This window comes from Dasypus novemcinctus, unplaced genomic scaffold, assembly GCF_030445035.2.
Source record: "Dasypus novemcinctus isolate mDasNov1 unplaced genomic scaffold, mDasNov1.1.hap2 scaffold_104, whole genome shotgun sequence".
In the NCBI taxonomy this organism is placed as follows: domain Eukaryota; kingdom Metazoa; phylum Chordata; class Mammalia; order Cingulata; family Dasypodidae; genus Dasypus; species Dasypus novemcinctus.
The window spans coordinates 1,604,077-1,627,621 of record NW_026688144.1 but is presented as its reverse complement, the minus strand read 5'-3'; the positions used below and the strand labels follow the sequence as shown (position 1 = coordinate 1,627,621).

At 42.2% G+C, this 23,545-nt stretch overlaps 1 long non-coding RNA gene across 1 annotated transcript; it reads left to right on the top strand.

Annotated features, from left to right (window-relative positions):
- The first annotated feature begins 1,191 nt into the window (after nucleotides 1-1,191).
- Nucleotides 1,192-3,589, top strand: LOC139438493 (uncharacterized). Its single transcript, XR_011648181.1, has 3 exons — nucleotides 1,192-1,584; nucleotides 2,565-2,732; nucleotides 3,517-3,589. It is a non-coding gene; the product is annotated as an uncharacterized lncRNA (long non-coding RNA).
- The last annotated feature ends 19,956 nt before the right edge of the window (nucleotides 3,590-23,545 follow it).

The window sequence follows — 23,545 nt, the reverse complement described above, 5'->3', positions numbered from 1 at the left end:
AGGAACGCCCTGGGGACGGACAGTAACAATGTTGAAAAGAAAGGAATGGGTGACCTGGACAACTCTGAACACCCTTCTCTTCCTTCCTTCTGCCCTCTCTTGGGTGCTTGGGTGCTTCCAGTGCTTAGACCCCAGAGCTCTTCCCACCACGCACATCTTCCCAGAGGGGCCGGGCCAGACGGTGCAGACCTATTCCTGGTTCTTGGTGGGTAGGAAGGCGGCCCGAGGGTTCCCGGGACCCAGGACTGTCCATCAGCCTGGCTGCTTATTCACAGCCCCGGGAACCACCGCAAATACTGCTCAGGGGGCCGCATCCTGCACACTGGATAGCCTCGGGGCTCCCTTTCTAGACTCTTCGAGCACCCCCGGATTGCCGCGGGGCCCCTCCAGCTCTGGGGGGGAGGGGTGCATCTGTGTCTCTCAGTAATAGAAGCTCTGCTCTTCAGGGTCCAGGTGCCTGTCCCAACGACCCCGCGGAGCAGCCCCTGCCCCCTCCACTCCTGGGCGCCCCATGGAGTCTTCCTCCCTGGTGAGCAATCCCCGCCCCCTCCCGTCACTTGACCTTCCCGGTAGACCTTTCCCAGTATGATGTCCTGCTCCCACCCCCACAGAAGCATCCCCCAGCCTACCCGGTCCCCGCCCCCACCCCCTGCCTGGTCCCCAGACCCCTTCCACGCGGTGCCGCTGGGTGTCCAGTCCCCGCTCCGGGTGGCACAGCCCCGCCCCAGCCGCTCCCTGGCAAGGGAGCCCTGCCTCCAGCACCGCCTCACCCCGGCCGCTCGATGCCGCCCCTCCCTTCTCACCCTGGCCTGGCGGGAGAAGTCGCTGTGCTCCTCGGGGTCCAGGCGCCGGCGGGAAGTAGCTGAAGGCGGACAGCGCCGAGATGGGCGGCGGCCGGGGCTTGCCCCGCAGCGTGGCGGCGGCGTACTCCTCGTCCCCCAGGCCGCCCCCATCCAGCTTCTCCGCCCAGGCCAGGTCGGTCCCACCCGGCCGGGAGCCCCGCCCGAGTCCGCCTAGCTGCCAGGCGCCCACGTTCGGCAGTTGCCGGGAAACCGCGGCCTCGCGTCACAAAGCTGGGCAGGGAGCGCAGGGCTGGGGCGCAGGGCCAGGGGCGCAGGGCCGAGGGCGCAGCCGGGCTGGGGATGGGACCGTGCCCTCCCGTCTCCCTGCGGGTCCCTGGAGCGCCCACTTGGGACGCTAGGAGCCCCGTCTGCTGGACTGGGGGCCTGCGCCGGCTTGCCCTTGCCCTTGAGCTCGCGGAGGGTCCCAAGCGGGCTGTCTGGAAGAAGTGCAGGCCACCCGCGCGCTGCATCTGAAACCCACCAGGAGCCGCGGAACACTAGTGGAAGAAAAAGGTGGAATTCATTGCCATCGTATATTAACTCAGTGTGTCCGCAGCAGCATCGTGTCAACGTGCAACGAATCAATTTTCAGCGCCTCGGTCATCATGAGGGATCACCGCTCACGGTACTGGCAGGTGCAGGTGTGCAGCGGCACGAATCGAATCCAGCCAAGTAATATCTGGGAAAACTGAGCTGTTTCGCAGCGCTCTGCTGTTTCTTGAGTCAAATGCTGGTTCAAGAGGTGCGTTCCTTTTGTCGAAAATTCACTTAATTCTAAAGCCTCGAATGTGTGTGTGTGTATCATTAAAAAGGAAAAGGGGAACAAAACTGGCCTTGGGAATACTTTAACCAGGGTGGCTCTAGGAAGACCGGCTTGAAACATAAATGATAATGAGGAGCCAGACTTGGGAAATCTGGGGAACAGTTGGTCATTCCAGGCAGAGGGAAGAGCATCTGAGGTGGCCCTGAGGCCGAGCCCATTGATGTGCAGGAGGCAGAAAGAGAGGACAAGGACGGTGCAGCTTTCAGAAGGGGTAGGCAGCAGGGAGTGTAGGTGGACAGGCAAGCAGGGGAGGGGTCGCTCTCAGGCCGGGACCAACGAGCACCCCTCTCAGGGGGCTTCTTGCCCGCAGGTCCTTGCTGCAGGCAGAGGTTTTAGAGATTTTTCAGTACCATGTCCTTGATGCTAATTAACAAAAACAGTAACCACACATTCACAGTGGCACCCCTAGAAGTAGAGGACCCTAGAAGTATGGTACCCCTAGAAGTACAGCACACTAGCAGTAGGGGACCCTAGAATTATGGCACCCCTAGAAGTATGACCCAGCAACCCAGTCTGTGCTTCTCCTACCCCTCATTACACGTACCCTCACCAAAAGCTGTGTCAATAAAATCTGACTGGAAAAGAAAGCACCCTAGGTACCTCTATGAGAAGCGATGATAGCACCTGCCATTGACTAAGCATTCCCTTCACTGTTTGCCATGTGCTGCCCTAAGCAATTCCATGGCATGTTTCATTGACTATCCTCCACTATTTAGACTACACTTATTTGAAATTTTGGGAATATCTCAGCCTCCAGAGGTGCTCAGTTCACCAATGAGCCAAAATCCCCTCTGGATTTGTGGCCCAAGCCCTTATGGTGGTGTAGCATTTTTGGAGGGAACTGACTGCTCTTCTTCCCCAGGACTATCTCAACTACACTGATTTCTGCTCCTCCCTAGTTTTCCTTCCATCTGACAAGCATTCCCCAAGTTCCTTATGCACCAGCCTACGAAGGCTTGGAAGGCAGCAACTTTAGGACCACACACTCCACAGGCACCTCTCCCAGCAGCACCATCCCTCTGCCTCCAGGCCTGGCTCAGGCAAAGTGCTTCTTCACTGGGAGGAAGGTAAGCAGTGCAAGAGAAACTGCTCCCCTTTTGCTCAGCCGGAACGGTCACTGTACCCTTCTGCAGCTACTGCTCTGTCCAGCAATTACAGGATCCAGGGACCATCCAGAGTTTCATGGGTGGCCAATAAATCTAAGCTTTGCTGCCCCCTACTGACCGGAGAGTACCTCCATTGCTTAAGAGGTGATGCTCACAAGTACAGCTCTTTTTAATCATTTTCCTTTCTCTGCTTTAATTTTGAAGACTAATGGCAAGAAGATGCTGTGTTCAAAATTATCTTCAAATGCATGGCTCCAACACTTCCAACAGGGACACTGGGAAATGTCTTGCTAATCTCTAACCATTTATGTGAATGTCACCTCAAATTCTTCAGGGTCATCATCAGAGACCAGTGCTACGCAGTGAATACTAAAATGGTTTGAATCTTGGTTTCACTTGCTACTAGATGTCACCTGCTTTGTCTAACACCACTACAGGGTTGGTGGGCAGACTATATGAGGAAATTCAGATGGCCCCAGCATTATCGCCCATTTAGCTTGTGTCTATAGAAACATTAGAATTAGATATACATGAGGATTCGGGTCGTAAGGACTGGACTTTGAAATCTAACAACTTGTCAAATCCCTCCTCTTGTAGTGAGATGGTTAGTGAACGCAGCAGTCATGTACTCAGTAGCTTAAAATTTTCATAACAAGCACATGCATTCTTGCAGGATGAAACATTTTAAGCAGTTGCAGAGGGAGCACCAGCCCCGTGGCCTGACTTTGCTTCATGCTTTGCACAGTGTGCTGCAGCCGGCGCCATGTCTCAGATGCTCCCCATCCACGGCAGCCTGCAACTCAGGAACCCACCCAAGGGCCTCCTCTCACTCCCTGGGTTAGCCTGAAGTCTCCTGCACTCCCGCAGAGGTTTGCAGAATGCCGGCTGCACATCACTGGAATGTGGGCTCACTTATCTCTTTGTCCCACACAACTGCTAAGGCAAACACAGGGGATCTTTTCTCCTTTACCCTGGAGCACTTAGCACAACACCTGCAAGTGGGAATCCCTTATATGATAGATGTGTGAAGTGGGCAGGGGGAGGCCAGATGAGGCAAGGGCTCCATGGAGGAGGGAACTGAAAGAGCAATGCAGGAAAAGGCCATGATGGATGAGGACCTGAGTGGAGAGGGTGGAGGAATGTTCTAGGCTGCACGTTTTCTTCACATTATTCACAACCACATTACCAATGTGCATGGCAATGTAGTCAGGTCTCCCCTCTTTAAACTCTAAACTCAGGGTTTACTTTCATACCAAGGGTGAGCTGAGAAACAAGGAGGATGGACTAGAGTTGTGGGTTGGTGGGGGAGGGCTGCAAGGTGGGGCAGAGAAGGACAAGAGAACTCACAGAAGGCAGACGTGACACTGGGCTTGGTCTCGGTAGCAAAGAGGGACTGTGGAAGGGTTTCTGAGGCATAGAATGATCCAGAACAGGGCTCAGGCCCAAAGCCATGAACTGCATGAACTGTAAGTAAGTACCGCTAAGAACTGTAAATGAGACCACTTCACATGTTTCCAAGATGTGAGAGTCCTTTCAGCCTGGCCCCCAGGTGAGTGGCAATTGGGCATGTGAACACATCCGAATCGATTGCATCTCTCTCCCGGTCAATCTTTAATTTGATTCTATATGTCTCATTCCTTCTCTGCAAAGAAGCATAAAATTTTAAAGGGAACTTAGAGCTCTAGAACTCATAGAGTTTCAATAACCTATGCTAAAGATTAAAAAAAAAACCTTAAAAAGTAAAGATAAAGAGATCTAAAAAGTTACATGTGATGGTTAATCACCATCCAGTTGGTGCCGAGTCATTGGATGATGCAAGCCCTGGCCTGCCACTGTGAGGACATTCTGTTGGTGACTTTAGCTTATTAGGCAGTTGGTTGCATCTAAGGCTGGTTACATCCACAAACAAGGGTGACTGCCTTCAGCAAGGAGGGGAGTCCCATCACCCAAGCAACTGGAGGTCTTAATGCAACACCAAGTCTCTCAGCAGTTACAACTCCTTTCTCTACTTCTCCAGCTTCTCCCGAGGAAGTCATCTCCTGTGCTGTTTCCAATGCATGGCCTGCCCTAGGAAATCTGAACTTGCCTATCCCTAGGGTCACTAAGCCAATTCTACTAACAAATCCCTTCCTATTTACATATGGCCCCATATCCTATTGGCTGTTTCTTCAGGGAACCCTAATACTGGTAGAAATGCAGATATTACTAGCTAATATGTCCTGTGATTACTTTGTGGTGGGCCTTTTTCTAAATGTTTTTATGTGTATTAACTCATTTCATCCTTATTTTCTGATTAGCCATTTGGAAATGAGGCCCAAGGTTATACAATTTGCAAGAGAGGTTGAAATCAATCCCATGTGCCTGACTCCTGAACACAGATTCGCAGTCCTCTGCTGCATCGCTGCTCAGACCAGGTTCAAGTCTCATCTTCACCCGTGGTTCTATATCCAAGGCAGGCATTGACCATCTCTGAGCTTTGGAGAGGGAACATTGCCCAAGTCCATGGCCCCTGGAAATCATACAAGCCTGTGTTCAAGTGCTTAGCATGGAGCTCTGCACAGAGCAGGTGCAAAGTAAATGGCAGCTACTTATCCTGTTCAAGGCCCCAGAAATAGCCGGCGGTAGAAACCCAGTCTCCTAACTCTGCAGCCCTTTCCACACCTGCCTGCCTTGTCTCACTCTCCTCTTAAGCTTTAACCTGGCCGTAATTGAAGAGTGAAGCATCTGTACTTCACTAAATGCAATGTAATTCACTCATGATTTACGTTTTAGAAGATTTCCCCCACAATCAAACCTGCCCCCTCACAACCCTCCCTAAATTTACTTTACTTCATTGTACATTTAAAATAAAAGCTCCTGAATACATATATACTTAAAGATTTTATTTTAATTGACCCCCCCCCAGTTGTTTGCACTTGCTGTCTGCTCATCTTCTTTTTAGGAGGCACTGGGAACAGAACCTGGGGCCTCCCATGTGGGAGGGAGGCTCCTAATTACTCAAACCACCTCTGATCCATTTGATATGTCTCATTGTGTTTCTTCACTGTGTCTCTTAGTTACATCACTCACTGCATCATCTGGTTGCATCAGCTTACTGTGTCACCTTGTTGCATCAGCTCACCAAGTCAGCTCGTCCTGTCAGCTTGTTATTTGGCTCATCCTCTTTAGGAGGCACTGGGAACTGAAAACGGGACCTACCACATTGTGGGTAGGAGTCCAGCTGCTTAAGACACATTCACTTCCCTGTATTTTATTAAAGGATTTTTTTCTGTATCGTTCTATAATTATAAATGTTATAGTAGTCTAAAGTGCAGTCATCTGTTTTCCCATTGCTCCTCCTCACCATACATTATATCTGCTAACAAAGTACATCAGGACATGGGGAAAAAATGTTTCTTATATTTGTAAAAAGAGGAAATGAAGTTCTCTAAAGAGCATACTCTTTTCATTTAGCAGATAACTGTTACAAGATGGCAGATTTAAAAATAGTCATTCATTGTATTCCTTTATTGTACTTGATCAGTTCTGTTTGACATATAAAGTCAAGTATCTATGATACTAATATTAAATTGAACTTTAATTTTAAATCAATCACTGACACTTGGTATACACAGTATAGGGAAAATAAAGGCTCATTCCATGTCTCTGTAAGATCTGGACAGATCCTTTTCAGATCACCAAATAGTCCATAATTCTGCAAAATGGCTAATTCACAAATAAGGCTCTTTTTATACTGACTCCCATAAAAACACAACTCCTTTCATGATCTGAGTTCTGAAGTCACTATTCCTTCTTGTCAGCACTGAACCCCAGGGATTTGAGAAAAGAATTTTCTTGATAAATATTTGACAAATTCAAGCCTTGATTTTACCATCTCAGCCTCATGAAAATGGATCAGTTATGAGAAGAAGAAAGAAAAAAGGAACTGGCTAGTATAATCCTTCATAACTGAAATTACCGTGTTGAACTTGTTTGTCTCTAACAACCTGCCCACCAACACTTGCACACACATAAGAATGGAAGCTCCTTGAAGGCAAAGTAACAGTTTTCTTACTTGTTTACTCCCAGAGCCCAGAACAATACCTGGCACATAATAAGAGCTCAATAAATATTTGTTGGTTAAATAAGATGGATATTTAAAGAAGGATCAAACATGATTCCTGTCCTCAAAGACACAATCAATACTAGAAGTATGCAACAAGCCAAAGCAGAGTGTGTGAAGAAAATCAGCATTCCAGCCCTCAGAGGAGTTCAGGGTTTTAGTTTGTGGGGAAAGAAGAGTCCTGAGTTGGGTGCTAATGAATGGACAGAATTTAGTCACAGGGAGATGCTGTCTGGAGGGAGAGGGAGCACTGGGCAAAGGAGCAAGGCAAGAGAGAATGGAGAGGATTAGGTGGGAGGGAAGAGACCACCAGCTTGGAGCCAGGTAACAAGGTGCAGCCTGCAGGGGTCGCAAAAGTCAGAGCAGAGGAGGTTCTACTGTATCCTGTGAGTAGGAAAGAGACAAGGTTTTTGATAACAGGCTGGCATGCTGAGGGTTTTCAGAAGATTAGTCTGGGGTGTGCAAGATGAACTGGACAAGAGTAAGCCAGAGAGGAAACCGGGGAGCAGACTAGCACCAATACCTTAGAGAACTTGGGAAACTCATCTACATTCTAGTCACTCATCATCATAATGCCTTATTAAGTAACTTACGAAGGAAACAATAAGGTCTTAGGCATTAGGGAGTGATGAAGATATTGGTTTTAGTGAGTCATCTTGTCCATTCTTTCCCTTATACTAGGGGGAAATTAAAACAGATATTCCAATAATTTAATAACTCTAAAAACAGAGTTGAGCATAGCTTATGAAGAATATAGGCATGTTCTGCTTTTGGAAAACTGAAGGTAAGAAAATTCCATATTTCAAAACAGAAGCCAAAGATTTATAAAAAAATATCCAGTACCCAGAAAAGCCTAATTAACAAAGTGGGTACTTAAATTAGAGATATGAGATTCTTAGACCACTGGGCTAGCAGACTACTTAGGACCCTGGAAAAAGCAAGTTTGAATTAGGGATTACTTTGGGGGAGGGGGAAATGGAACCATACAAGGACAACTTGATAATCAAGTAACTGGAAGTGGCATTGTTTAATAGCCTCTTTTCCTAGTAAATTTTTGCTGTTAAAATCTTTTGAGGCCATTAATGCGTAGTGCTACACTGAAAAAAAAATAAAAAAATAAACTTATTTTTTATAACAATCCAAAACATTCTTAATATTTTTTGGCCAGTGTTTACTCAAGATTTGGCTTTTCCTAATGGCCAATACTTTCACGTCAATCACAAATCTGTTACTCTTTAGTCTACTGAAAATGTACTCGGCTTTATTAATGATGCTATTTATAAAATATTATAAGGAATTTCAAAAAGAAATATCCTGAGAAGTAGTTTTAATTTCTGAAATCATCTATTTTTCTCACCCTTTTAAGAAAATAATCCTTGCCTATTCACTTCAACAGGCCTTGTAACGTAAAAACCACAATAGTTTCTTTATCTTTTGTGTATATCTTCATCAACTGTAAAAGGTAATACAAATCCTTCTTTATCTAATTTAATTTCAATATCTGGTGAGAGAAGGAAATAAGTCTTCATGTGATACCCTCACAAACACTATCTTCCTTTACTACTTTGTTCTATTTTGATTTCTTCCAAACTATTTATCAATAGGACAGAAGGCTGCAAAGAAATGACCACAACCAAATGAGGATGTTCACTCACTCAGCTTCAAGAACAAGCCTATAACTTGAAATTAGGGAGGCTTCCTGGGATAAAGCAAGGAGTAGGTCCTGAAATTAGCCAGGAGCAGTAGGAACCACCCACTCTCTCCTTCTTCTTACAAATGGTGGCACACTCTCAATTCAGACAGTGAAGAAAATCTTCTAAGTTCAGCAAAGTTAGACACCTAAGCAGCTCAACCCATCCATCTCTTCCATGCCTCCTGGCAACTAATGCAGCCCATGACTGCAGCACCCCGTCACTGCAACATGTGGCCAAGGGGAGTGGCTGGAGTTCCCTTCCCAGCCCTCTGGTGTATGCCATTCCTTCTGTAGAAAGGACCATGAGAGCAGCAGAGGTGGAACATGTGACATGAAGCCTATAAGAGATGGTCCTCTTTGAGATGACTTTTTAATTGATGAAAGGAAGGATTTGGACTTGAAGTCACCATAGTCCAGTAGCTATTTCCGGGATGATTCATGTGCTTACATCTGTGCTAATGTGGTAGCCACCAGCAATGGGAGGCCTTGGAGCACTTGAAATGTGATATATGACTAGGGAAATGAATTTTAAATTTTACTTATGTTTAATTTAAATTTAAGTAGCCATCTGCACTAGTGGCTACTATACTAAACAGCACAGGCCTAAACTATAAGAGCAGCTAAGCAGACATGAGCACTTCTTGTGTTATTCCCTCATTTATACCCTCTTGCCATATGTGTTTGAGGTCAATATTCTTCTTACTCACATTTTACAGATAAGGAAGTAAAGAAAAAGGTTAAGAAGGGTAAATACACTGTGCAAAGCCATTCTGCTGATCTGTGGCAAGATGGATTCAAATACAATCTATATACTATATTCTACCATCTACACTCTAGAGCCTCATGCGGGGCAGGGAAGATTCCATTTTGCATTCTGTGGCTACTAAGCTCCACCTGTCTCCCAAAGAGATAACAACCACTAAGGTTCTGTAAACAAAATCCCTGGTACTTACCTATTGTATACCAATAGGGTGTTACATTTTGGAAGCAAAGTAGATCTTGCTCCTATAAGGTCAACCAATCCAATCACTAAAGATTTATGAAAGTGAAAATCCACAGGGGTCTCCAGGGAATGGTATGGAATAAGAAATGATTTCACTTGATATTTAGGAAGAAGTTTGGGACCCTAAAAATTATATATACAAACATAAGAGAGATAAACAAGATACAAAACCAGAGAATAAAGTGAAGGTAGTGAGTTACCTATGTATAAAAGTTTGATACAAAATTCCTTTAATAAATGATGCTTTTCCAGGACTTAGGACTGATACCTTTCTTAACACAGCAATGAAAAATATTCTCGTTATAGTTCAAGTCTAATAGCTCAAAATATCTTTAAAATGTGTTTTAAAAGTAGTCACTGGAAAAAGAACAATAAACATAATGACAATGCTGTCAAGTTCAAGAAACATCTCTGAAAATCTCAGAATTGCTTTAAGGACCTGAAGGACACTCAGTTAAATTTTTTAATCCAAGAAGAAATGATAAAACTAACATCTCAATTCAATAAATAAAGGATTGCAATGGAACAAATAGTGATGGAAAATTGGTTATCTGTCTAGAAAAGAACAGGTAAACTCCTACCAAACATCAGACTATGGGCATATCTCCTTTTACTGAGTTTTGCTTTATTGCACTTTGCAAATATTGTGTTTGTTGGTTTTTTTTAATAAACTGAGGGTTTGTGGCAATCCTGTGTCAAGCAAGTCTATCAGTGCCAGTTTTCCAACAACGTGTGCTTGCTTCATCAGTGTCACATTTTATTTTGCCCGTTTTCCAACAACATGTGCTCGCTTCATCTGTGTCACATTTTAATTGAGGTATATGTATTTAAAAATAAAAAATAATGTTATAGCATACTTAAAAGACTATAGTATATGTGCACTGGGAAACCAAAACATGCATGTAACTCACTTTATTATGGTGGTCTGGAACTGAACCTGCCAAATCTCTGAGGTATACCTATATAATAAATCCCAGGTAGATTAAAGATCCAATGGGGAAAAATTAGTAAAATATTTGCACTAACACATATTTAGTGAAATAATCTTATGCATGATGGGAAAGTCAGGAACCATTAAATGACATGTAGATTTGGCCACACAAATCTTAAAAACACAAGGCAATAGAAAGATGAATTAGGGAGCAGGAAGGCAATTCCTAGAAAATACAAATGGACAATAAACATTTGACAAAATGCTCAACTTCATTATTGCTCACTCAAATGCAATTTAAATACATGACAAGACACCCTTTTCCACTGAATTGCGTGGCAAAAGCTAACAGGACAAAAAAACTGTACAGTGGAGGTGGGGGTGACCCAGCCACCTTCACTCTCTGCTGGGGAGGTGGGACATCTACCATTCAGAATCACTATCTACTGACATTACACTAGTAGTTCCACTCTTGGCATTCTAGTCTGAGGCTTGAAGGAGCATGGGCCCCAGTAGAATGACATGCAAGGATGTTTACTACAGCATTGTGGATAGAGACCAAAGATGGAAAGAACCTGAAAGATTATAAGCTGGGGAACTGGTGAGTAAGTCCCATAAAATACTACACCACTTTGAAAAAGAACGTATTTGATCCACACATATTGGTCTTGAGGAAGGTCTATGTATACTGAACATAACGGTAAATTATATGATACACTGGACATAACAAAGAGAAAAGAAAATTGGTTTCCATATTTGTGTACGTTTGGCATAGAAAGCACAGTTACAAACTTGTTATTTCAGGGAATTGAGGTGGTTGGGGTTAACTAATTTTAGTGTTTATCTTTATAGGCCTTGGCATTGTTAAAATTTTTTTAAAAGAAAAGAGTAATGACTTTTTATATATTTAGCTTTTACCAGAATATGATCCTAAGTCAAGTTTGAAGGACACAGAAGAAGGTGTTGAAGTCTGTTGAGACTATTTCCAATCACACAAAAAAGGTGTGCTGTGAAATTTATGAGAGGGAATCTTTATAGCACAGATACCACCTAAACTAAAGTTTCCCAGAGAAGAGTGAAATTTCTGACTTGGTTTAAAAATGCACTCAGAAATAATTAGGATTTGTAGAGTTCAGGGATTCAGACTTTTTAATCAAATGGCTATTGTGCGTGCTAAACCCTTTAAAACCCTTGAAGTGAATCAAGGAATACTAAGACTCATACACCTTCAACACTTGAAATCATCTAGAAATCTCATATAGCGGAAACTGGTCCTATAGGACAAGACAGAAATGGGGTCAATTTACCAAAGAAAAGGCCAGCTATTACACATAGCTCCACGTAAATGAAAGTTTTCCCTTTTAATAAAGTTATGGAGAAAAGTCAAAAGAGAAGTGACTTAGTTTTCAGAAGGGGCACAAGAAAACTGTTTGCCCTCAGTGAAATAATGCCATACACTTTTTGTTTTTACCTTATAGAAAGGATATTCTAGAACTGAGGATAAGTACAGTTGTGTCAGTTGTGCTAGACTCAGTCTGTCCAGACATGATTCTTCACCTGAAATGAAAACCATCCCAATCAGGTACGTTTCAATTTTCCTACATGTAATGAAAAAAATCATGAACATCCAGCACTAATTAATTCATTCCAGAAGTGTGATGGATTTTTAAGTGACACTAGAAAATGAACTTGTTAGAACTATGCCCTCATGCTTGCTTAACCAGTGACATCTCATTTTGACTTCTACAAACCCAAGCTCCTAACTTCTGCCCCTTGTTGGGATTCAGGCAGTTACAGCAGCAGACCCCTGCTAATGGGAGCATCTCGATGATCCCCACAGGAGCATGAATGGCCTGTTGAGGTGCTGATGTCTTCCACCTATAGGAAGCATATCCACCAGCCCATCAAGCCACTGAACCACCACCATGGCAGCGCCAACCACGTGAGGGCTGACTTCTACAGGGAGAACAACATCCCCAGCATCAAGGCTCCTGGCTTTAGGTACTTTTCTCCAGCCTGAGGGTCACCCCAGGCCCCAAAGGCCCAGGAGCTCCTTTCATGGGGGAGGAGGGACACCTGGGGCCTTAAATCCTCATTGTGCTGACATCTCGAAACTGCAGAGATTCCCCCATTTGGCCTTATGGTGGGGACAATGAACGACAAGCATCTTCCCTAAGGGGACCTGGTTAAGAACCTGGCAGACACCTTTAGAATGTAGGCACATCCAGCAGGTGGATTTTTACATGAGACTATTTCAGATTAAGTGATGCTGGTGACTCAGTCACTGCGGGCACCTTCACAACATTAAAAATATCCCCCCACCTTAAGTGACTGGGATTTGTGTTCATGGGCTTTCTGCATTTGTATTCTGGGAGGGGTGTGCAGTTATTTTCCTAATAGTCACAGAAGCCACTAATACCTGATATTATCTCTAGTGTACCTAAAACAATGCTTGCAATTTACTTTCCTCAAGAGGAAATATCAGGAAAGTTACATTTTAGCACAAATGAACTCTAGATATACTGCAGTGCAATTTCTCCCCAGTGGTCTGAACTGCAAATAATGGGATTTTGTTCACTCGAGGACAAAAATCCCTAGGAAGGATGGATGGCCCTGGTGGCCAGCATTTTCTGCTGTCACCCTGTAAGTGAGAAGCAGCTGAGGTCATGAGGAAAGCATGGAGCTTAGCATTCACCAGGGTTGGGTAGAATTCTGGCTTCTCCATTTTCTAGCTCTGAGGTCAAGTGTAAGTCTTGTCATCTCTCTGAGCCTACATTCCCCCATCTTTACAGTGGGGAATGCTAACCTTGTCTGTGTCTGAGTCTGAATTCAGTGTCTCAGGGTTTGGAGGCTAGACATCAGATCAAGGGATTAGCAACCACACAGTCCTGCAGGGGGCATCCTGATGTTGGCTCAGCCTCTGCTCATCACATGGCCATCTGAATCCTGTGGTCTCCACTTCTGCACAGGGGTACATCTGTCTAGATCCCCTCCTTGTGAGGTCTCCAGTCCTGTAGGATGAAGGCCCTCCTGGCTCAAAATTTGGTTTCATCTTAAAAGCATCTTTGAGATTCTTCCAAATAGCTCCCACCCACAGCACTAGGGACCAGGATTTGAATGTGTCTTGGGGGATATGAGTCAGCCCCCATCAGTAAGTCTGTGAGGGGCTTGGTGAGCTCACAGAGTTGGTCATAAAACAGGTGGCCCTCTTGTACACCACGCTGCTCATCAATCGTGCTGAGGATCATCAACTTTTGGTGATTTTAAAGCAGACTGCTTTTTTTTTTCAAATTCTACTCAGTTTATTCATTTTTTAACAAGATATTACATTAAAAAAAAATGAGGTCCCCATTCACCCCCACCGCCCCCACCCCACCACTCCCCCGACAGTAACACTCTCCCCCATCATCATGTCACATCCATTGCGTCTGGCGAGTACATCTCCAGGCATCGCTGTACCCCATGTCCTGTATTCCACACCATAGCCCACACTTTCCTACGTTCCATCGGGTGGACCATGGGAGGACAAACAACATCTGGCAATTGTCCCTGGGGCACCACCCAGGAAAACTCCAAGTACCGAGAATGCCTCCACATTTCTTCTCTTCCTTGCCTTCCCCGCACACAGCAGCCACCATGGCCACTTTTTCCTCATCAATGCCACATTTTCTTGATTATTAACCACAATAGCTCATAAATGGAATATCATTAAGTCCACTCTGATCCTTACTGTATTCCTCCTTCCTTTGGACCTTGGCTTGGTTGTGTCCATTCCACATCTATGTCAAGAGGGGGTTTAGATTCCACATGAATATTGGATGCAATCCTCCTGCTTTCAGTTGTAGGCACTCTAGGCTCCATGTTGTGGTGGTTGACATTCTTCAACTCCATGTTAGCTGAGTGGAGTAAGTCCAATAAATCAGAGTGTAGGAGCTGTAGTCTGTTGAGGGCAGGGCCTGCCTATCATATTGTCAGTCCAGAAATTCAAACTCCCAAGATATATCTTAAGCCCCAGCACCAACTACAATTCCAGTAAAGTAGCATGAAAGGCTTGTGAAAAGAGATCCCATCTGAGTCCAGCTTCATCATGCAGAAACACCAGTTCCAAAGAAGGGCCAACTGACATGGCAGTGAACCCCATCTGCCATGACCATAGAACCTGTGGGTCTCTTTAGCCCTCAAAAGGACCAATATCTGGGGGTGTATCTACTTTATCTGTCTCTAAGACTCTGCTCAGGTGTGCATATGGGCAATTCTTCTGACAACCTCCAGACTCTTTTTTAGAGACTCATAGCCATATAAACTCATTTGTCCTTTCCATTTCCCCCTTAATTTAGGTCAAACAGAATTTTTAACTCCTCTTATTATATGTAGATAGGGATATTCTGCTGGTCCGCATTGAACCTTTAATTCAAGGTCATTTTCTAGTTGCATCATCAGCTGGTACTTGGAAGTGATCCCTTGGTGCCAGGGAGGCTCATCCCCGGGTGTCATGTCCCACGTTGTTGGGAAGGCATTGCATTTACATGCTGAGTTTGGCTTCGAGACTGGCCACATTTGAGTAACACGGAGGCTGTCAGGAGGGAAATCCTAGGCACAGTGCTGCTCTAGGCTTTGTTCTTATTTCAGGCATTTAGGCTCCCAAGCATAGTCATTAGTATCAGGGGCTCACTGTTGGACCCTCATTCCTTCCTGATCCTTACCATTGCACCTGGGGTACTACCGCTGCTCCCCTCTGGACAACGGCAGAGCCCCCACTGGCCAGTAACCCAGTACCCCCCCAGCGGTTGTATTTAATTTTTTCCACTATGAGTATATCCAAACATTTCCATACCCTTGGACGTATGCCCTGTATAACTCCCTGTCAATCATATATCGCCTGTCAATAACATCCCATACCAGTATTCCTCCACTGCCATTGTTGAACCACTCTGTGATCCAAAACTTACTGAAAAGTAAAGCCCAATATAATGTCAGGTTCCCTTACTAGTAAAATGGAATATAGCAATGAGTTTAAAGGTTAGCTGTAGAATGCATATTGATTTGGAAAAATACTACATCTTATCTTTTTCTTTTCTTTTTTCCTAATTATACAGCTTCTCTTCAGAGGAGTCCCAGATCACAGTAATTCATATATACAATGTATAGTACTCCCACACATCCACCATAAAACCTTTTCCCTTCCACAGCGATAATCTTTCAACTTAGTCATATCATATTTACTTAAACTGATATACAGAATCTGAGACAATAGCTTTCAAACAAGGTGACATTTGTACTTACATTGTGGTCCATACTTTAGGATATACAGTTTTCTAAATTTTTTAGTTATCCTTTGTTTTACATTATGGTTTACATTATTAGGCTGTCATCCCCTATATGTTTTTGGTGTAATATTACATGTTTTATATTCATCCTTGTGTACTCTCACGAAACTCCTCTCTTGCCCCCACATTTACAAGGTTCCATCCATTCAACATCCATTTTCCCCTCCCCTTGGGGCCCACAGTGACAGCCGATCTCCATTTCCCAAGGAGCCACGCCCAGATGTACTTGCAACAGTGCTCAGGGCCTGACTTGCTCAACTGCCCTAATGCCCTTGGAGTCATCCTTTCTCTCGATTGATATAGTTCCCTCTATTTGATGGCATTAGTCCTCCCCAGGGTGTGGGTCCACCCCCACTCTCACTAGTTGGGTCTCTACCCAATGGTACAACCCACCCTGGCAAAATGAGCATTCAGACATTCCCCAGGAGTCTGTCCCGCATCAGACCATTCCCTCCAAGCATCCTAAACAGGTAACCCTCCTAATTATATTTTGATATAATTTGATACGGTTTTCTCTGCATTTTACTCTCAACCAACACCTGACACTCTCATTTGTTCATATGTTGCCCCTCCCTCCCCAAATTTTTTGGGCAATATTACCCCTCCGCCCATCCCCAGGCCCCCTCAAACCCCCAAAGCCCCACCCAAAGGCAACCCCTTGCCCCCATTTTATCTCTTCTTTGTGCTCATACTTACCACCAGATCATCATAGATTCCACCCCTGCAGACGTCAGCTTACATCCTTCCTCTACCCCCCGATTTCCTGTAAGCCTTTCTTCCAGTCTCTAGCTCTCTGAGACAGCTTGCTTATTTCATATCATTGAGGTTATGTAGTATTTGTCCTTTAATGCCTGAGTTGCTTCACTCAATATAAGGCTCTCAAGATTCATCCATTTTATCACGTGTGTTTGTAGTGTATTTGTTCTTAAAGCTGAGTAGTATTCCACTGTATATATATACCATATTTTATTGATCCACTCATCTGTTAATGGGCATTTGGGTTGATTCCAACTTTTGGCAATAGTGAACAATGCTGCTATGAACATTCGTGGGCATATATCTGTTTGTGTCCTTGTTTTCAGTTCTTCTGGGTATATACCTGCAGTGGTATTGCTGGGTCAAATGGCAAACCTATGGTTAATTTTTTGAGAAACCACCAAACTGTCCTCCAGAATGGTTGGATCCTTCTGCATTCACAGCAGCAGTGGATGAGGATTCACATTTCTTCACATCCTCTCCAGCATTTGTATTCTTCTGTTTTTTTCATAGCTGCCAATCTTAAGGGAGTAAGATGGTATCTCATTGTAGTTTTGATTTGCATTTTCCAGATAGCTAAAGATTTGGAGCATTTTTTCATGTCCTTTTTAGCCATTTGTATTTCTTCTTTGGAGAAGTGTCTGTTTAAACCTTTCCCCCATTTTTTAAATGGGTTGTTTATATTTTTATTTTCAAGATATAGGAGTTCTTTATATATGCAAGTTACTCGACTCTTATCAGATATATGGTTGAAAAATATTTTCTCCCATTGTGTAGGTTCCCTTTTTACTTCCTTGACAAACTACTTTGAGGTGTAGAGGGCTTTAATTTTGAAGAAGTCCCATTTAACTATTTGTTCTTTTGCTGCTCGTGCTTTTGGTGTGATGTTCATGAACCCATTTCCTATTACAAGGTCATGTAGATGTTTCCCTACACTGCTTTCCAATGTCTTTATGTTTTTGCCTCTTATATTTAGGTCTTTATCCCTCTTGAGTTGATCTTTGTATAAGGTGTGAGATGGTAATCCGCTTTCATTCTTCTACATATGGATATCCAGTTCTCCAGGCACCATTTGTTGAATAGGCCATTCTCTCCCAGTTGAGAGGGTTTGGTGTCTTTATCGAATATTATATGGCTATATATATGAGGTTCTATATCAGAACTTTCAATTCAATTCCATTGGTCTGTGTGTCTCTCCTTATGCCCATACCATGCTGTTTTCACTTCTGTAGCTTTGTAGTATGTTTTGAAGTCAGGTAGTGTGATTACTCCAATTTTAATTTTTCTTTTTCAATACGTCTTTGGCTATTCGGGGCCTCTTTCCTTTACAAATAAATTTCATAGCAAATTTTTCCAGTTCCTTAAAGAAGGCTGTGTTGATTTTTATTGGGATTGCATTGAATGTGTAGATCAGCTTTGGTAGGATAGACATCTTAATAATATTTAGTCTTCCTATCCATGAGCAGGGAATATTCTTCCATTTATTTAGGTCTTCTTTGATTTCCTTGAACAGTCTTGTATAGTTTTTGGTGTATAAGTTTTTTACCTCTTTAGTTAAATTTATTCCTAAGTATTTGATTTTTTTCTTTACTATTGTGAATGGTATTTGTTTCTTCATTTCCTCCTGATCTTGCTCATTATTGGTGTACAGAAATGCTACTGATTTTTGCGCACTGGTCTTGTAACCTGCGACTTTACTAAACTCATTTATGAGTTCCAGAAGCTTTGTTGTAGACCTCTCAGTGTTTTCTATGTATAGGATCATGTCATCTGCAAATAATGAAATTTTGACTTCTTCCTTTCTAATTTGAATTCCTTTTATATCTGGTTCTTGCCTCAGTGCTCGATCAAGTACTTCTAAGACAATGTTTAATAGAAGGGGAGACAGTGGGCATCCCTGTCTTGTTCCTGACTTTAGAGGGAAGGATTTTAGGATTTCTCTATTGTAAACAATGTTAACTGTAGGTTTTTTCATATATACTCTTTTTCATGTTCAAAAAATTTCCTTGTATTCCAATCTTTTGGAGTGTTTTTATCAAGAAAGGGTGCTGTATTTTGTCAAACACTTTTTCTGTATCTATAGATAAAATCATGTGATTTTTTTCCTTCAGTCTGTTTATATGGTGTATTACATTGATTGATTTTCTTATGTTGAACCATCCTTGCATACCTGGAATGAATCCCACTTGGTCGTGGTGTATAATTCGTTTAATGTGTTGTTGAATATGATTAGTAAGTATTTTGTTAAGTATTTTTGCGTCTAAGTTCATTAGAGAAATTGGTCTGTAATTTTCCTTTCTTGTGGTGTCTTTGTTTGGCTTTCGTACTAGGATAATGTTGGCAAGAAAGAAGGAGTTAGGTAATGTTCCTTCTGTTTCGATTTTTTGGAAAAGCTTCACCAGGATTGGTGTTAATTTTTTCCGGAATGTTTCGTAGAATTCACCTGTGAAGACATTTGGCCCTGGGCTCTTCTTAGCTGCGAGGTTTTTAATGACTGATTCTATCTCTTTACCTGTGATTGGTTTGTTGAGATCATCAATTTCTTCTTTCATCAATATAGGCTGCTTCTGTGTTTCTATTAATTTGTCCATTTCCTCTGAATTGTCATTTTTGTTGGAATATAGCTTTTCAAAGTATCCTTTTATGATAGTCTCTATTTCTATGTGGTCAGTGGTGATATCTCTTTCTCGTTTCTTATTTTGTGTATTTGCATCTTCTCTCTTTTTTCTTTGTTAGTCTTGCTAAAGGTTTGTCAATTTTATTCATCTTCTCAAAAAAACAGCTCTTGGTCTTGTTTATCTTTTCAAGTGCTTTCTTATTTTCTATTTCATTTAGTTCTGCTCTTATCTTTGTTATTTCCTTCCTTCTTCTTCCTGTGGGATTACTTTGTTGTTTGTTTTCTAATTCCTCCAAATATGCAGTTAGTTCTTCAATTTTTGCTCTTTCTTCTTTTTTGATGTATGAATTTATGGCTATAAATTTCACTGTCAGTACTGCTTTTGCTGCATCCCATAAATTTTGGTATGTTGTGTTATCATTATCATTTGTTTCAAGGTAGTCATTGATTTCTTTTGAGATTTCTCTTTGACCCACTGTTTTTCTAAGAGTGTTCTGTTTAATTTCATTATTTTGGTGTGAAATCTGGGCCTCTGGCCCTTGCAGATTTCTAGCTTCACTCCACTGTGATCAAAGATTTTATTTTGTATTATTTCAATATTTTTGAATTCATTAAGTCTTTCTTTGTGGCCTAGCATAGGTCTATCTTGTAGAATGATCCATGTCCACTTGAGAAGAATGTATATCCTGCTGTGTTTGGGTGTAATGATCTGTATATGACTATTAGACAAGCTCCTCTAATAAATTGTTCAAATATTTCATTTCTTTAGTGATTCTGATTTGAGATGTTCTGTCCAGAGTTGATAGTGGTGTATTAAAATCCCCCACTATAATTGTAGATGTGTCTATTCTTTCACTTAGTTTTTCTGGTGTTTGCCTCACGTATTTAGAGGAGCACTTTTTAGGAGCATAAATATTTATGATTGTTCATTCTTCTTGACAGATTGTCCCTTTCACTAATATGTAGTATCCTTCTTTGTCTCTCACAATTGTTTTGCATTTAAAGTCCACTTTGTCTGCTATTAATATAGCTACTTCTGCCCTTTTTTTTGGGGTTATTGTTTGCTTATACGATTGTTTTCCAACCATTCATTTTCAGCCTCCATGAATCTCTGGCTCTAAGATGTGTCTCTTGTAGATAACATATAGATTGGTCATATTTCCTTATCCAATGTCCCAGTCTGTATCTTCTCATAGGTGATTTTAATCCATTGACATTCAGTGTTATTACTTTCAAGGTATTATTTATGTTAGCCATATTTTGATTGGACTTCTGTTTGTCATATTTTGTTTTTTTCTTCTTCTCTTTTTGTCTTTTTTGTTGCTCTTACACTCTCCTCCAACTCTGCCTGTCCTGTTTTATCCTTTCTTCCTGCAGAAATCCCTTTAGAATTTCTTGAAGGAGAAGTTTCTTGCTGGCATACTCTTTCAATTTCTGTTTATCTCTGAATATTTTGAACTCTCCATCATTTTTGAATGCTAGTTTAGCTGGATAGAGTATTCTTGGATGGAATTTTTTTTTCCTTTAGTACTTTGACTATATCATACCACTGTCTTCTTGCATCCATGGTTTCAGATGAGAAATCAGCACTTAATTTTATGGAGCTTCCCTTGTATGTGATGGTTTTCTTTTCTTTTGCTGCTTTTAGAATTTTCTCTTTGTCTTGAGCGTTGGATAATTTGGCAAGTGTATGTCTTGGAGTGGGCCTGTTGGGGTTTATGATGTTTGGGGTTCACTGTGCTTCTTGGATATGTACATCTGTCTCTTTCAGTAGATTTGGGAAGTTTTCAGCCAGTATTTCCTGCAACACTCCTTCTGACTCCTTTCTCTTCTCTTCTCCTTCTGGGATGCCTATAATACGTATGTTTGTGCATTTTGCATTGTCATTCAGGTCCCTAAGTCCTAGCTGGATATTTTCTACCTTTTTATCAATCAATTTTCTATCTCTTTGATTTCCGGTGTACTGTCTTCCACATCACTAATTCTCTGCTCTGCCTCTTCTAATCTGCTGCTATTTGCTGCAGGTGTATTTTTGATTTCTTGAACCGTGGTGTTCATTCCCATCATATCTGTTATCTTTTGGCATATGTCTGCAATTTCCCCTCCAAATGTTGACTTCATATTGTTAACCTCTTCCTTTACTTCATTAAATTTGTCTGTGATATATGTTCTGAGATCTTTAATTACTTGTGCAAAGTTCTGCTCCCCTTCCTGATTTTTAGTTTGTTGATTGGATTCATCCATGTTTTCCTGATTACTGGTTTGTTTTGTAGTTTTTTGTTGCTGTCTGGTCATCATTTTATCTTGATGGGTTAATCAGTTTCTTAGCTTCTTTGTCTAGTCTTGGGGATTAGTTAGCTGTTTTTTTGTGTAAGTGGTATATCTTCTCTTTGTCACTTTGTTCTTCTTATTCTAATTTCTTGTTGCTGGGTGAGTTCACTTTGGAGGAAAGTATTAGGGCCAGGGAAAGGCAATTGTGTAAGAAAGGAAAATGTGTAAAGTAGTATTGGTAAGAAATGTTAACAGAGCAACAATATGAATTCTGGGAGAATGGATAATGGATTCATGTATGTTGTGTAGAGTTATAGCAGTAGGTAGAGTACCTATAATGAGGTAGTTGACTGAATATGGGAGGAATATGGTATGAATTAAAAAGTTAGTGTTTTCGTGAGAGAGGGAAAGAGAAAAGAAAGGCAATAGTTTCAAGAGTGGATAAAAGACAGAAAACAAAACAAAGGTATTAGAAATTAACAGACAATTTTGGGGATCAAAGAAAGGGAGGTGGAATATAGGAGAGACAATAGATGATGGAGGATGTCAATATGTGGGGGAAAGGAGATAGTGTAGGTAGCCAAAATCAATTAATACAGACATGAGGCAGTGGAGGATGAGGAAACCCAGCAAATGTGAGGTGTTCCCTCCAGCACCTATTGTATTAGTAAGATAAAATAAGAAGAAAATGAGTGACAAGAGAGAAAGAAGAAAAAAAAGACCTTGGGGGATACAATGGGAGAAAAGATTAGGAGATAATGCAATTTTAGCAATCACTACAATAAAAAATTTAAAAAAATTATAAAAAAACAAAAAAACAAAAAAGAAAAAACACAAATGTTGAGGGCTAGGACATTCAATGACATCAGATGTACCACAGGGCGTGGTGGATTCAAGGAAGGAAAGTCTGTGATATTGCAGACTCAAGAGGTGTGATTCTTGGGGTGTAGGCCACCAGGGTTTAGGGTACACAGACCTGGCAACCTCAAATCTGGTTAACAGGGAGCCTGGTAGCACCGCAGTGCAACACAGCCTTCAGGGATCCCCACAGCTCAGTGCCAGACCTATGGGGGAGATCACATCCACAAACTCTGACCTATGCTTCAGAACCCCACATTTCACCCTCTCACTAGTGTCTCCTCTGCGGCTGTATCACTAATTCAACTTCAGGACAGCTCCCGTCCTGCAATCACCTGAAACAGCCACCTGTGAGTCCCTCTACACTGCAGCCAATTTAATGACGCTGCAGATCAGCAGCCAGGCCCAGCCCGCGTGGCTCCAGCCGGAAGCACAGATATCAGTGTCTGAACCTGAAATTCCCATGCCTTGCAAAATATTCCTCTAATCAGCTTCCAGACATCTCCCACCCTGCAGGCCCCTGAACCAACCTCCTGGTGATGTCTCTTTTTTGTGAGCGATTTAAGGCTGCTGCAGATTGGCAGTCAGCCTTGGGGGTGGGGCTCTAGCCAGAAGCACTATTATTCATGTCAGAAATAAAAAATTTCCCCACCTCACACAAAACTTCCGTCTGAGTAGAAATAAATGAAATAGAAAATAAGAAATCACTAGAAATATTAAGAAAACTAAAACATGACTCTTTGAGAAGATCATTAAGATTGAAAAACTCTTAGCTCTATCAACAAAGAAAAAAGGAGATAAGATGTAAATACACAAAATAATAAATGAAGAAGGGGATATCACCATTAACCACACAGAAATAGAGTACCAGAAAATGATACTTTGAGAAATTATATGCCAACAAGAAGGATAATTTAAAGGAAATGAACTAATTCTTAGAAACACACAAGCAGCTTACATTGACAAAAGAATTTGATGAACTCAACAGACCAATCACAAGTAAATATGGAATTAGAACCTCCCAAATAAGAAGAGTGCAGGATCAGACAGCTTCACAGGTGAATTCTACCAAACATTCCACAGAGAACTAACACCAATCCTGCTTAAACTCTTCCAAAAAAAAACACAAAAGTAGAAGGACCATTGCCTAGCTCATTCTATGATGCCAACATTACCCTTAAAACAAAGCCAAACAAAGACACCACAAGAAAGGAAA